At 43.7% G+C, this 15,423-nt stretch overlaps 1 pseudogene; it reads left to right on the forward strand.

Annotated features, from left to right (window-relative positions):
- Positions 1-11,940: 11,940 nt before the first annotated feature.
- LOC130709246 (serine/arginine-rich splicing factor 3-like) lies at positions 11,941-12,909 on the forward strand (annotated as a pseudogene).
- The last annotated feature ends 2,514 nt before the right edge of the window (positions 12,910-15,423 follow it).

Below are 15,423 nucleotides of genomic sequence, written 5' to 3' on the forward strand. Positions count from 1 at the left end.
TATACTTAACAATTAAGGGTTTTGTAACAACATGGATGGACCTAGAGATTGTTATACTGAGTGAAGCAACTCAGACACACAAAGACAGATATCATATGATATTGCTTATATGAGGAATCTAAAAAAGAAAAAAAGGTACAAATGAACTTATTTACACAACAGAAATAGAGTCATGGATATAGAAAACAAACTTATGGTTACCAGGGGATAAGTGGGGAAGGGATAAATTGGGAGATTGGGACTGACATATACACACTACTATATATAAAATAGATAAGTATTGATAAAGACCTGCTTTATAGCACAGGGAACTCTACTCAATGGTCTGTACTGGCATATACGGAAAAAGAATCTTAAAAAAAAACAAGGGTTTGGGGATTATATAATAAATATAAATGTGCAAACCTTTAACATGAAAGGAAAAGTCAGTTAACTCTGTGGTCCCTGTTATGGTGTAAACAATTTGTACCTCTAATTTTAAAATTTTGAAACCTAGCTCCCATGTTGATGGTATTAGGAGGTGGAGTTTTTGGGAGGTGATTAGGTCATGAGGCCAGAGACCTCAAACATGGGCTTAGTGACCTAATAAATGTAGCACACAGAAGATCTTATGCCCATTCCATGATTTCATTGCCGAGCGAGAAGACCCATATTATGAACCAGAAATTGGTCGCTCGCCACACACTAAGTCAGCTGGCAACTTGTTCTTTTTTTAAAAAATTAATTAGATAATTAATTAATTAATTTTTTGGCTGTGTTGGGTCTTTGTTGCGGTGTGCGGGCTTCTCATTGGGTGGCTTCTCTTGTTGCGGAGCACAGGCTCTAGGCGTATGGGTTTCAGTAGTTGTGGCTCACGGGCTCAGTAGTTGTGGCCTGTGGGCTCTAGAGCACAGGCTCAGTATTTGTGGTGCACGGGCTTAGTTGTTCCATGGCATGTGGAATCTCCCCGGACCATGGCTCGAACTCTTGTCCCCTTTATTGGTAGGCAGATTCTTAACCACTGCACCACCAGGGAAGCCCCTGGTAATTTGTTCTTGAACTTTTCAGCCTCAGCAATTATGAGAAAACAAAAATATTCTGTTGTTTATAAAATACCAAGTCTCTCATATTTTGTTTTAGCAGTCAAAGAGCTGGCTGAGGAGAAATATCTGTGAGCTTGAAGAAATATCAAGAGAAACCTTTAAATCTCAAAAGAAAAGAGAAAATGGGCAGGAAAGAAATCAACAGAACAGAGTAATCAATAATTGTGGAACAATGAAAAATGCTGCGACCTATACATAATGGGTATAGCAGGAGGAGGATAAAGATAACAAAGAACCGAAAATATTTTCTAAAAATGACTGAGAATCTCCCCAAATGAATGTCTGACACTAAATCCACAACATCCAAACTTAGAGGAACATACGAATAGTAAAGAAAACTGACCAATATCTCTCAGGAACATCAGTGCAAAAATCCTCAACAAAATATTACCAAATCGAATCCAACAATATTTTGAGAGAATTTTATATCATGAATGAGAGAGAATAATCCCAGGTATGCAAGGCTGGTTCAACATTCTAAAATCAAATAATTATATCCATCATATCAACACCCTAAAGACAATCATTAGCATATCAGTAGATTCAGACGCCCTTTGAAAAAATCTAACACCCATTCTTCATAAAAACTCTCAGTTAAAGAAATAGACTGGAGCTTTCTCAAGTTGATAACAAAGATTTACAGGAAACTTTTATCTTACATCATGATTAATGGTCAAAAACATGAAGCTTTTCCACTAAGTTCAGGTAAAAGCAAGGATGTCCTCTTTCATGGCTCCTTTTCCATATTTTACTTCAAGTCCTTGCTAATGCAATAAGGCACGAAAATAAATAAAACAAATACAGATTGGGTAGAAAAAAATGAAAGCAACCTAAATAAAATGTGGACCAATATACTTTATGGACACCTCACCAAAGAAAATAGACACTATGCATATAAGTATACAGAAGAATAATCCAGATTACATGCTGCCATGAAAAAGCAAATTAAAAATACAATTACATACCACTACGTAACACTTAGAATGGCTAAAATGTGAACAATGACAAGAACAAATTCTGTAGGAGATGTGGAACAATAGGAAATGTCATTTGTTATTGGTGGAAATGAAAAATAATACAGCTACTTTGGTAGTCTGATTGACACTTGCTATAATATTGAACATTCCCTTACTGTACAATCCGGCAAGTGTTCTCATGGATATTTACTGAAAGTAGTTTAAAACATACTTCCAGATGAAAACCTGCATATGGATATTTATAGCACCTAATTCAATACTGCCAAAATGTGAATGAAACTAAGGTGTCCTCCAATAGGTGAATGAAATGATATAGTATTAATATATTCTGGGAATGGGATAATATTGAGCACTAAAAAAGTAAACTATCAAGCCATAAAAATAGATGGGGATTCTTATTTTCTTTTGAAATATAGGTGATTTTCTTTATTTTGTAATTTAAATTTTATTGGAGTATAGTTGATTTACAATGTTGTGTTCATTTCAGCTGCACAGCAAGTGATTCAGTTACACATATGCATATATTCATTCTTTTTCAGATTCTTTTCTGATAAAGGTATTCTCAGAATATTGAGTAGAGTTCCTTGTGCTATACAGTAGGTCCTTGTTGCTTATCTATGTTATATATAGTAGTATTCGTATGTTTACCCCAAGTTCCTGATTTATCCCTACCCCCCACCTTTCCCCTTTGGTAACCATAAGTTTGTTTTCCAAGTCTGTGAGTCTGCCTCTGTTTTGCAAGTTAGTTCATTTGTATCAATTTTTAGGTTCCACCTAGAAGTGATATCATACAATATTTGTCTTACTCTGTCTGACTTACTTCACTTAGTACAATCATCTCTAGGTCCATCCATGTGACTGCAATTGGCATTATTTTCTTCTATTTTATGGCTGAGTCATATTCCATTATATATATGTATCACATATTCTTTACCTATATTCATACGTTGATGGACATTTTGGTTGCTTCCATGTCTTCGCTATTGTAAAGAGTGTTGCAGTGAACATTGGGGAAGATGTGTCTTTTCGATTTATGCTTTCCTCCAGATATGCGCACAGGAGTGAACTTGCGGGATCATCTGGTAGCTCTATTTTATTTTATTTTATTTCATTTCATTTCAATTTCAATTTTTTTGGAGAAGAGTTGATTTACAATGTTGTGTTACTTTCTGCTGCACAGCACAGTGAAGCAGTTATACATATATCCAATCCTTTTTGGATTCCTTTCCCATACAGGTCATTACAGAGTATTGAGTAGAGTTCCCTGTGCTATACAGTAAGCCCTTATTTGTTTTCTCTTTTATATATAGTGGTGTGTATATGTCAATCCCAATTTCCAATTTATCCTTGACGCCTCCCCTTACTCTGGTAACCTCCATTCTGTGCTCCATAGTGGCTATTACCAATTGGCATTGCCACCAATAGCATAGTATTGGTGGCACAGTGGTTAAGAATCTGCCTGCCATTTCAGGGGTCACAGGTTCGAGCCCTGGCCCGGGAAGACCTCACATGTCACAGAACAAGTAAGCCCGTGCACCACAACTACTGAGTCTGCACTCTAGAGCCCACGAGCCACAACTACTGAAGCCTGTGTGCCTAGAGCCTGTGCTCCACAACAAGAGAAGCCACCGCAAAGAGAAGGCTTTGTACCACAACGATGAGTAGCCCCCGCTTGCTGCAGCTAGAGAGAAGCCGCATGCAGCAATGAAGACCCAACGCAGATTAAAAAAATAATAATAAGTAGTAGGTTTCTCTTTTTCCCACACCATCTGAAGCATTTCGTGTTTGTAGACATTGTGATGATGGCTATTCTGAGTGGTTCCAGGTGATACTTCTTTGTACATCTGATTTGCATTTGTCTAACATAAAGCAATGGTGAGCATCTTCATATGTGCTTTTTTTTGAACAGTGTGAGTAAAATTTACCCCTTGAAAAAGGGTTATTGAAAGGTTGCCTTGTTTTGAAGTCTATTTCGATTACCTACCCTAAGACATTTTTTGAGGGCTGTTGTCATTTACAGCTCCCCAGGCATTGTGAATATGAAGTGCCTATAAGGTCCAGTTTTTAGAGTTGTTGTTATGGGAAACAGAAGGCGGCAGGATTTCTACTGTCCCTGTCTGGTTGCTGACACAACCTTAGATGTAGGGAAAGTCCTGTTCCTGGGTTTTAAATTAGAGTGGAATGTGCCTGACCAAACATGTAAGGGCTTCTGTCTCATTCCTTCTTCCCCCTTACCCTTCATCCCCCGAACAAATACAAACCCCTGCAAAATCACCTGTTGAGGGTGCTGTCTTGCAGAGTGGGATGACCCGAATGAAGAAGTCTGGAGGTCGGAACCCAAACACCAGGATATGTTGAGACCAGGTGATTTTCCAAGTGTCATCCAGCCCAGAGAGTCCACCATCCTTTGGGTGTCAGAGGGTTGATTTAGTAGTATGAGGGCACACTTAGATCTGGAGATTGTGATCCCATGCAGAGGGGACCAGGTACTACATGTTCAAGGGGGGTGAATTAGCTGGCATATCCTCCCGAGGTCCTCAGGCCCACAACAGTCCAGTCTTGGGACCAAATTGGGTCTGTGTCCAGGGATGTGACACTAGCACGTTCACCGCGACTAAACGAATTTAGTGATCATTTTTCTTTTCTGTAATTTAATTTTAAATTTATAATGGAGTATAGTTGATTTACCATATTGTGTTCATTTTTGACATACACCAACATGATGCATTTAGACAGAGATGACTATATATTCTTTTTAGAATTATTTTCCCGTTGAGGTTACTAAAGGGTGTTGAGAAGAGTTCCAAGTGCTCTACAGCGGGTCCATGTTGATTACAAGTTTTCTCTCTGTAAATATGTATATACTAACTCCAACCTCATGATTTATGCCTCCAACACACCTTTCCAGTTTGGTAACCATAAGTTTGTGTTCTAAGTCTGGGACTCTGTTTCTGTGTTGTAAGATAGTACCTTTCTATCAATTTTTAGATTCCACCGATAAGTAATATCATATGATATTTTTCATTGTCTGATTTATGACACTTAGTATGAATGTATCTAGGTCCTTCCGAGTGGCTGCAAATGTCCTTATTTCATTCATTTCATGGCTGAGTAATATTCCATTGTACATATCTACCATAATTTCTTTATCCATTCTTCCTTCCAAGGACTTTTAGGTAGCTTCCAAGTAGAGGCTCTTGTAAACAGGACTGCATAAATTTTGGAATGCCTGGGTCCTGTCAATTTACGTCTTTTCCAAGATACAGGCCCAGGAGTGGTATCGCCATATGCTCTGAAGCTCTGGTTTTTAGATTTTTAAGGAATCACCACCCACTTCTCCAGAGTGGCTGTTAGCAATTTACATTCCCCCCATCAGCTTGTCAGGGTTCCCTTTTCTGCACACCCTGTCCTGCATTTCAGGTTTTACACTTTGTGAGGTTGGCCATTCTGACTGGTGCGAAGTGATATCTCTTTGTAGTATTAATTTACATTGCCCACCTGTTTTGTTGGTCAAAAATGGAGTAAGGGTTTTTCCTGAATATATAAAGGAATAACGCATACGGCCTTTTTGGCAAACTGCATCATTGGCGATGTTCAGCAGCTTTGCATGTGCTTTAATGGTGAGTGCAAACTACCTCTTGAAATTCCTTTCCTGCAATTCTGCCTTGCTTACAAGGCCTTTAGGAATACTTGGCTGAAGAAATGGCTCCATTAGAGGTGTCAATTACAACCCTGTATGTTTGTGAATTGCAGTGCCCCTGAGCACTGGTTTTCAACTTGTTGTTTAGGGAAGCAGACACAAAGGGGCAGGATTTCTACAGACCCATTCCGGTTACTGGGGCACCTGAAGGATAGGGAAATTCTTCTTCCAGATTAGGAAACTAGAGTGGCATATGCCTGTCCAAACATCTAAGGCTTGTGTCTCATTCCATCCCCCCATTCCCCTTCTTCACCAGAAAATTCCAAGCCGTGAAAAACTGGCTGTTGAGTGTGCTGCCTTCCCAAAGTGGGGAGACTCTAAGGAAAGGAGCTGGGGAACCCGAATACCAGGATAAGTGGAGATGGGGTGACTTTTCCAAACTCTTCCCGATCAGACGGTGTACCATCCTCTGGATGTCCCATGAATGTTTTAGCTGTAGGAAGGGTCCCCTGCACCTGGAGATATGGGACCCATGGAATGGGGGCCAGGCAGTATTACTCTAAAAGTGTTGCATTTGCTGTCCCATCCTCACGAAGCCTCTCAGACCAACGAGTGTAGAGCCTTAGGTCCCATCCAGCTCTGTGTCTAGATGTGGTCAGTCCAGGTTGCATCACAGCCCTTGAACAAATTTTGTAAGAATTTCTCTCTCTCTCACTGTCTTTTTTTTTTGTTCTTGTTATTTAATTTTATAATGGGGTATAGCTGATTTTCAATACTGTGTTTCTTCCTGCTCTGCATCTATCCACTTGATTCACTTAAAGAGAGACATCAATAAATTGTTTTACAGATTCTTACCAGTCTTATATATCCTATTCTGGTGACAACAGTGTGCTGAGTCCAGCTCGTTGAGCTATACAGTAGGTCCTGTCGAATACCTATTTTGTTTATGGAACTGTATCTATGCTAATTTCAACCTCCTGGTTTATGCATCACCCCACCCCACCTTTCTTCTTTAGCAGCCATAAGTGTGTTTTCTAAATGTGTGACTGTTTCTGTTTTGTAATTGAGTTCATGTGTAGCCATTTTTAGATACTATCTATAAGTGATACCTTATGGTAAGTCTCTTTTTATGTCTGACTTAGGTCACTTAGAATGATCGTACCTCAGTCTCCACGAGTTGCTGCAATTGGCCTTATTTCATTGATTTAATTGCAGAGTAATGTTCCATTGTACAGAAGTACCACATCTTCGTTATCCATTTATTGCTTCCAAGGACATGTAAGTTGTACCCAAATCGAGGCATTTCTAAACAGAGCAGCACTAAACGTATGGGGTGCCTGTGTCCTGTAGATTTTTGGTTTTCCCAAGATATGCGGCAAAGAGTGGAAGAGATGTATGCTCTGTAGCTCTGTATTTTAGACGTTTTAGGGAACACCATAGACTTCTCCAGAGTGGCCGTTGGCTATTTACATCCCCGTCATCAGCGAAACAAAGCTCCCTCTTCTCCATGGCCTGTCCAGCATTTTTGCTGTCTACACTTTTCCAGGATGGCCTTTTGATGAATGCGAAGTGATACTTCTTTGTAGTATGGATATGCATTGCCCGCTTGTTTGATTGGCCAAAAAGGGCGTATGCGTTTTTTCTGAATATATTTATTTTTATAATGGGGTTTAGCTGATTTTCACTGCTGTGTTTATGCCGCTTTACACCCACTTGATTCATTTACAGAGAGAAGTCAATACATAGGTTTTAAGATTCTTACTAGTCAGATATATTCTTGTGCGATGAATAGGGGGAGTTGAGTCCAGTTCACTGAGCAAGGAGTAGGTCTTGTCTATTACACATTTGGTTTATGGAACGGTATCTGTGCTAATTTCAAACCCTTGTTTTATGCCTCACCCGACCTCACCTTTCCCGTTAAGCAACCATAGTGTGTTTTCTAAATGTGTTACTCTCTTCTGTTTTGTAATGCAGTTAATGTGTAGCGATTTTTACATGCCCTCTGTAAGTGATATCTTATGATGTGTCTTTTTCTGTGTGACTTATTTCACTTAGAATCATCGTACTTAAATCCACTCATCATGCTGCTACTAGCCTTATGACATTGATTTCATGGCTGAGTGATATTCCATTGTACATAAGTAGCACAACTTCTTTATTACATTTTTCTCTTTCCTGGGATATTTAAGGTGGAACGAAGTGGAGGTTCTTGTAAACAAAGCAGCCCTAAACTTTGGGGTGCCTGTGTCTTGTTGATATTTAGTTTTCCCTATTTATACGCCCATGAGTGGAAGTGCCCTATGCTCTCTAGCTGTGTTTTTTAGATGTTTTGGGAAACACCATACACTTCTCCAGAGTGGCCGTTGGCAATTTACATCCCGCCCATCAGCGTAACAAGGCTCCCATTTCTCCCTGGCCTGTCCTGCATTTCTGGTTTTTACACTTTTTTAGGATGGCCATTTTGACCGCTGGGAAGTGAGACTTCTTTGTAGCGCTGATTTGCATTTCCTGCTTGCTTGGTTGGCCCAAAAGCGCGTATGCGTTTTTTCCTGAATATATTCAGGAAAAAACGCATACGCCCTTTTTGGCCAAGGGCATCATTGTCAACGTTTTGCCGCTTTTCATGTGCTTTAAAGGACATTCGAATCTACCTCCTGAAATCTGTTTCCTGCAATTCTGCCTTACTTTCAAATCCTCTTTGTTGCCTTCCCTCAATATATTTTTGGACGATAGTTATCATTTATAACTCTGCAGGTTTGTGAATTGTAGTGCCCCTGAGCTCCATTTTTCAACTCGCTTTTTTGGGAGCTGGCCGCAAAACCGCAGGATTGCTTCAGGCCCTATTCTGGTTCGGGGAAGCGGGCTGAGCCTATGGTTAATTCTTCTTCCTGATGAGAAATTAGAGTGAGCAGCGCCTGTCCGAATAGCTAGAGCTAGTCTCTCATTGGTTCCCCCTCTTCCCGTTCATCCTCAGGACAAATTGCAACCTGTACGAAACAGGAACTTAAAGGTGGTGATACTCCAAGTGCGGAGATTGTTAGGAAAGCAGCTGGAATGGCGAACCAGAGCACCAGGAGATGAGAAATGAGGTGAGTTTTAGAAACCATTCCCGATCACACGGTGTACCATCCTCTGGGTTTCCTATGCATGTTTTCGCTGTAAGAAGATTCCCTTGAACCTGGAGATTTTGGGCCCATGGAATGGGTACCATGCAGTATTACTTTAAAGGGTCTGCATTTGCGCACCCAACCTCACCAAACCTCGCAGCCCGGTGAGTGTCCAGCCTTATGTCTCATTCAGCTGTGGGTCTAGATATGGTCAATCCAGGTTGCATCACAGCCCCCGAACCAATTTTGTAAGTATGTCTCTCTCTTTCACTGTCTTTATTTTTTTGGAATTTATTTTTATAATGGGGTTTATCTGATTTTCAATGCTGTGCTTATGCTGCTTTACACCCACTTGCTTCTCTTACTTAGAGATATCAATACATAGGTTTTAAGATTCTTACTAGTCAGATATATTCTTGTGCGGTGAATAGAGGGTGTTGAGTCCAGTTCATTGAGCAAGGAATAGGTCTTCTCTATCACATATTTGGTTTATGGAACGGTATCTGTGCTAATTTCATACCCTTGTTTTATGCATCACCCCACCTCAGCTTTCCCGTTAAGCAGCCCTAGTGTGTTTTCTAAATGTGTGAGTTTGTTCCGTTTTGTAATTCAGTTTATCTGTAGCGATTTTTACATTCCCTCTATAAGTGATATCTTTTGAAAGGTGTTGTTTTCCGTGTGACTTATTTCACTTAGAATCTTCGTGCCTCAATCCACTCATCACGCTGCTACTAGCCTTATGACATTGATTTCATGGCTGAGTGATATTCCATTGTACATAAGTACTGCAACTTCTATATCCATTTTTCTCTTTCCTGGGATATCTAAGGTGTACCGAAGTGGAGGTTCTTGTAAGCAGAGCAGCCCTATACTTTGGGGTGCCTGTGTCTTGTTGATATTTAGTTTTCCCAATTTATATGCCCATGAGTGGAAGTGCCATATGCTCTCTAGCTGTGTTTTTTAGATCTTTTAGGAAACCCCATACTCTTCTCCAGAGTGGCCGTTGGCAATTTACATCCCACCCATCAGCCTAACAAGGCTCCCTTTTCTACTTGGCCTGTCCTGCATTTCTGGTTTTTACACTTTTTTAGGATGGCCCTTCTGACCGCTGGGAAGTGAGACTTCTTTGTAGTGCTGATTGGCATTTCCTGCTTGCTTGAGTGGCCTAAAAGGGCCAGGAGGGAGAAGGGAAGGAGTTTCAAGAAGAAGGACAGAGAGCAGGAGAAGGAGGGGGGTGAGGGAGAGAGAGGGGAGAGTGGGATAGAGGGATAGAGGGAGGGAGGGAAAGACAAAGATATCTCTCCCTCACTCCCTCTATCCGTCTCTCCCTCCCTCTATCCCTCTCCCTCTCCTCGCTCTCCCTGTCCCTCCGTCTCTCCATCTCCCTTACTCCCTCCCAGAGATGGAGAGATGTAGGGAGAGGCAGAGACAAGGGACAGGGAGAGAGGGAGAGAGAGAGGGGAGAGAGGGAGAGCGAGGTCTCTTCCTTCCTCTCTTTCCCTCTCTCCTCCTTCTCTCCCTCTCTCCCTCTTCCCTCTCCCTCTCCCTCTCTCCCCCCTCCCTCTCCCCGTCTCTCTGGTCTCTGCCTCTCCCTCCATCTCTCCCTCTCTGGGAGCGAGTGAGGGAGAGGGAGAGACGGAGGGAGAGGGAGAGACAGAGGGAGGGAGAGGGAGAGGGAGGGAGAGAGGAAGGGAAAATGCGAGGGAGGGAGAGGGAAGGAGGGCAAGACGTCTCTCCCTCTCCCTCTCCCTCTCCCTCCCCCTCCCTCTCTCCCTCTCCCTCCCTTCCTCTTCCTTTCCTAGAGGGAGGGAGGGAGAGGGAGAGACAGAGGAAGAGGAGAGGGAGGGAGCGAAGGAGAGGGGGAGTCGGAGAAGGAGGTAGGGAGAGGGAGAAGGAGAGAGGGTGCCTGCTTCCCTCTCTGTCTCCCTCCCTCCCTCCCTCTCCGTGTCCCTCTCTCCCCCCTCTCCCTCTCCCTCTGTCTCTCCTTCTCTGGGAGGGAGAGAGGGAGAGGAAGAGGGAGGGAGAGTGAGAAGGAGGGAAAGTGATGGAGGGAGGGACAGGGAGAGAGGGAGGCAGAGAGGGATAGAGGGAGGGAGAGAGGGATAGAGGGAGGGAGGGAGAGATGTCTTTCCCTCCGTCCCTCTATCCCTCTCTCCCTCTACCCCCCGTTCTCTCCCTCTCCCCCTCCCTCTCCTGCTCTCTCTCCCTCTCCCTCCACCTCCTTCCCTCTCCAGAGAGGGAAGGAGGTGGAGGGAGAGGGAGAAGGAGGGAGGGAGGGAGAGGGAAAGAGGTAGAGGCAGAGCGGAACAGGGAAACAAGGACAGGGAAACAGGCACAGGGAGAGGGAGGGAGAGAGGGAGAGAGGAGAGGGAAGAGGGAGATGAAAGAAGGAGAGGAAAGAGGCAGAGGGAGAGAGGGAGAGGGAAGAGGGAGAGGGAAGAGGGAGAGGGAGAGGGAACGAGGGAGAGGAAAGAGAGAGAGGGAGAGGGAGAGAGGAGAGGGAAGAGGGAGATGAAAAAAGGAGAGGAAGGAGGCAGAGGGAGAGAGGGAGAGGGAAGAGGGAGAGGGAAGAGGGAGAGGGAGAGGGAGCGAGGGAGAGGAAAGAGAGAGAGGGAGAGGGAGAGAGGGAGGGAGAGAGGGAGAGACAGATGGAGAGAAAGAGAGGGAGAGAGAGAGGGAGAGGGAAAGAGGGAGAGGGAGAGTGGAACAGGGAAAGAGGGACAGGGAGAGAGGGAGGGAGAGAGGGAGGAGAGGAAGCAGGGAGAAAAGAGAGAAAGAACACACCATCTACACTTCTGTCAAATGACACCGGGGATCCTTACACAACCAGGAGAAAACAACACAGGGAGGCTCTTTCTCAGCTGGAACTGGAACTGCAGACGGGGCCAAACACCACCAGACTGGCCACACGTGTCCAGCCGCCGCTCCAGCCCCATCAGCTGTGAGTCCGGTCACCAGGGCTCTGAGTGTCTGCTCCAGGGAGCCGGGGTTCACCCTCTCACCCGGGAGGCTGGGCCAAGACAGCAGGGCCCCGGGCTGGACACATAGGTGGAAAAGCATCCCCACAGGACAGCTTGTGTAAGCAGATTCAGCTGCCAGATTCTAGAGGCCCGGGACCACCCTGTGGCCCGTGAAACCCAGGAGCCACGAGGGTCTTGCATCGTGATTCCTGTCCATTGGACTGTAAAGTTTATGTAGGGAATCTTGGAAACAGTGGTAACAAGGCTGAATTGGAACGAGCTTTAGGCTATTATGGACCACTCTGAAGTGTGTGGGGTGCTAAAAACCCTCCCGGCTTCGCTCTCGTTGAATGTGAAGATCCCCGAGATGCAGCCGATGCTGTCCAAGAACTAGATGGGAGAACACTATGTGGCTGCCGAGTAAGAGTGGACCTGTGGATGGGGAAAAGAGAAGTCGAAATCATGACCGCCTCATTCTTGGGGTCGTCGCCCTCGAGATGATTATGGGAGGAGGAGTCCTCCACCTCCCACACATCTCCAAGATGGAGAGCCTTCTCCGTCAGCCAGAGCAGGTCCCTTTCTAGATATAGGAGAAGAGAGAGATCCCTGTCCCAAGAGAGAAATCACAAGCCGTCCCGATCTTTCTCTAGGTCTCCTAGCCGATCTAGGTCAAATGAAAGGAAATAGAAGACCACTTTGCAAGAGGAGTGGTGTACAGGCAATAACTTCATTTGGCAGGAGTATGTACAGAAAATTCAAGTTTTGTTTGAGACTTCCGAAGCTTGGTGCACTTTTTAAATGTTTTAGTTGTTCACATTTGTTTGTCTCTTGGGACAGTGACACATAAAGGTGTCATTCTCTATGGTTTGAAATGGGTCCTGTGAGGCATGTAATACGAAGAATTGTTACCTTACAATGTTCCCTTAAGCAAAATTGAATTTGCTTTGAATTTTTGGTCTGGCCTAGACTGATAATAAAACTCTAACTCCTGCCCACCTAAAGTGTGATGTTTACTATTATGGAAGCAACACTGGCAAACATTGAAAAGACTTTCTGTAGCTGGGATATGGTATGCAGCTGTAGTTAAGCAAGCAGTCTTTAAAAGGTGCTGTGAACCCAAGCCAGCAGGTAAAAATGAAAGCCGCACCCTTACCCTAGATTAGAGGTTTAAAAATTCCTGGCTTCCCTGGTGGCGCGGTGGTTGAGAATCTGCCTGCTAATGCAGGGGACACGGGTTCGAGCCCTGCTCTGGGAGGATCCCACATGCCAGGGAGCAGATGGGCCCATGAGCCACAACTATTGAGCCTGCGCGTCTGGAGCCTGTGCCCCGCAACGGGAGGGGCCGCGGTAGTGAAAGGCCCGCGCACCGCGATGAAGAGCGGTCCCCGCACCGCGATGAAGAGTGGCCCCCGCTTGCCGCAACTAGAGAAAGCCCTCGCACGAACCGAAGACCCAACACAGCCAAAAATAAATAAATAAATAAATAAATAAAGTAGCTATAAAATTAAAAAAAATATTCCACTCGTCTTCACACCGGACAAGAGGTTGTCCAGGGAGTTTAAAATCTAAGAAGTTTCAAGGAAGTTAGTTTACCTTTGAGTTAGGTCATACGTCCCCTCTGTGATTGCTGTACATGAATACATAGCTCTTTGTAATATTTTTTGGAAATTTGAGATTATCAAGATACCAATGTCAGATTAAGAGTATATTGTAGAGCTGAACTTTGAGTTACTGTGCAATTTTTTTTTCATGCTGTCATTTGTAATATGTTTTGTGAGAATCCTTGGGATTAAAGTTTTGGTTGCAAAAGAAAAAAAGAAAAGAAAAGAATCCGCCTGCCAATGCAGGGGACACAGGTTCAAGCCCTGGTCCGGGAAGATCCCAGGTGCCGCAGATCAACTAAGCCCGTGGGCCACAACTACTGAGCCTGCACTCTAGATCCTGGGAGCCAGAACTACTGAGCCCCCGTGCCACAACTACAGAAGCCCACACGCAACGAAGACCCAACGCAGCAAGAAAAAAAAGACGATACTGGCCAGGTGATCAAGGGTAAAATCGTTTGTCATAAGTCCCGTTGATGGTGTGTATCCTTGATGTGACCTGAGGAGAATGGCATTTTTATCTCTGTCTGTATCTTCCGCCCCAAACCCCATAACTCCAGACCAACCATAAGAAAACATCAGAAAACAAACAGACAAACAAATTGAGCGACAAAATACCTGACCAGTCCTCCTCAAAACTTTCAAGGTATCAAAACCCAGCGACGTCTGAGAAATGTCACAGCCCAGAGGAGACTGGGACAGAAAAAGGATGTTAGGGGAACACTAGGGAAATTCTAATAAAGTGTGGACTTTAGTTAATAACAATGTATCCATCTTGGTTCCTTAGTTGGATAAACATGTCGTACTAAGGTACTAACGAGTTGGAAATAGGGGTACTGGGTCAGGGTCCACGGCACTCTGTACACTCTGTACAGATCTTTGCAACTTTTTTGTAACTCTAAGCTCTTCTAAAATTAAGCGAGTACTGAACAGAGCTAAGAATGTTATTTCCCTGATTTGAACATGCCTGAGTTTCTTTTCATGGTCACATTTTTGCTATCTGGATGTGTCTTGGAATCAGTAGCAAAGGAGAGTTGCCAGCCCCTGGGAAGATGTGGGTGGTTTGCAGGTGGCTTGCTCTGGAGCTGAAGACCACGGTGGGAAGTCTGCAGCCTCGGGCTGCACTTAGAACCATGGGGATGGGCCAGCTCAGTTAGGGATGGAACCTATAAATAAAACTTTTTTCTTTTCCGTTATGGCTTATCACAGGATACTGAATATAGTTCCCTGTGCTAGACAGTAGGACGTTGTGGTTTATCCATCCTATATTTAATAGTTTGCATCTGCTAACCCCAAACTCCCAATCCAACCCTCCCTCACTGTTTCTCCCCCTTGGCAACCACAAGTCTGTTCTCTATGTCTGTGAGTCTGTTTTTGTTTCGTAGACGAGTTCATTTGTGTCGTATTTTAGATTTCACATATAAGTGAGATCATATGATATTTGTCTTTCTCTTCTGACTTACTTCACTTAGTATGATAATCTCTAGGTCCATCCACGTTGCTGCAAATAGCATTATTTCATTCTTTTTATGGCTGAATAATATTCCATTGTATATATGTACCACATCTTCTTTATCCATTCATCCATCAGTGGACATTTAGGTAGCTTCCATGTCTTGGCTATTGTAAATAGTGCTGCAATGAACATTGGGGTGCATGTATCTTTTCTTTCTTTCTTCTTTCTTTCTTCCTTTCTTCCTTTCTTTCTCTCTCTCTCTTTCTCTCTTTCTTTCTTTCTTTCTCTCTCTCTCTCTCTTTCTCTCTTTCTTTCTTTCTTTTTTCTTTCTTTCTTCTTTTATTGTCACACAGCATGTGAGATCTTAGTTCCCTGACCAGAGATGGAACCCATGCCCCCTGCACTGGAAGCATGGATTCTTAACCACTGGACCACCAGGGAAATGCCAGGAGTGTATGTATAGTTTTGAATTAGAGTTTTCTCCAGATCTATGCCCAGGAGTGGAATTGTGGGATCCTATGGCAGCTGTATCTGTTCCTGCACGCCTCCCATCAACCACCTGCACTCCAATCCTTGCTCTCAACGTCGTCTTCGGGGAAC

The sequence above is a fragment of the Balaenoptera acutorostrata genome, chromosome 1 (genome assembly GCF_949987535.1).
Source record: "Balaenoptera acutorostrata chromosome 1, mBalAcu1.1, whole genome shotgun sequence".
NCBI lineage: Eukaryota > Metazoa > Chordata > Mammalia > Artiodactyla > Balaenopteridae > Balaenoptera > Balaenoptera acutorostrata.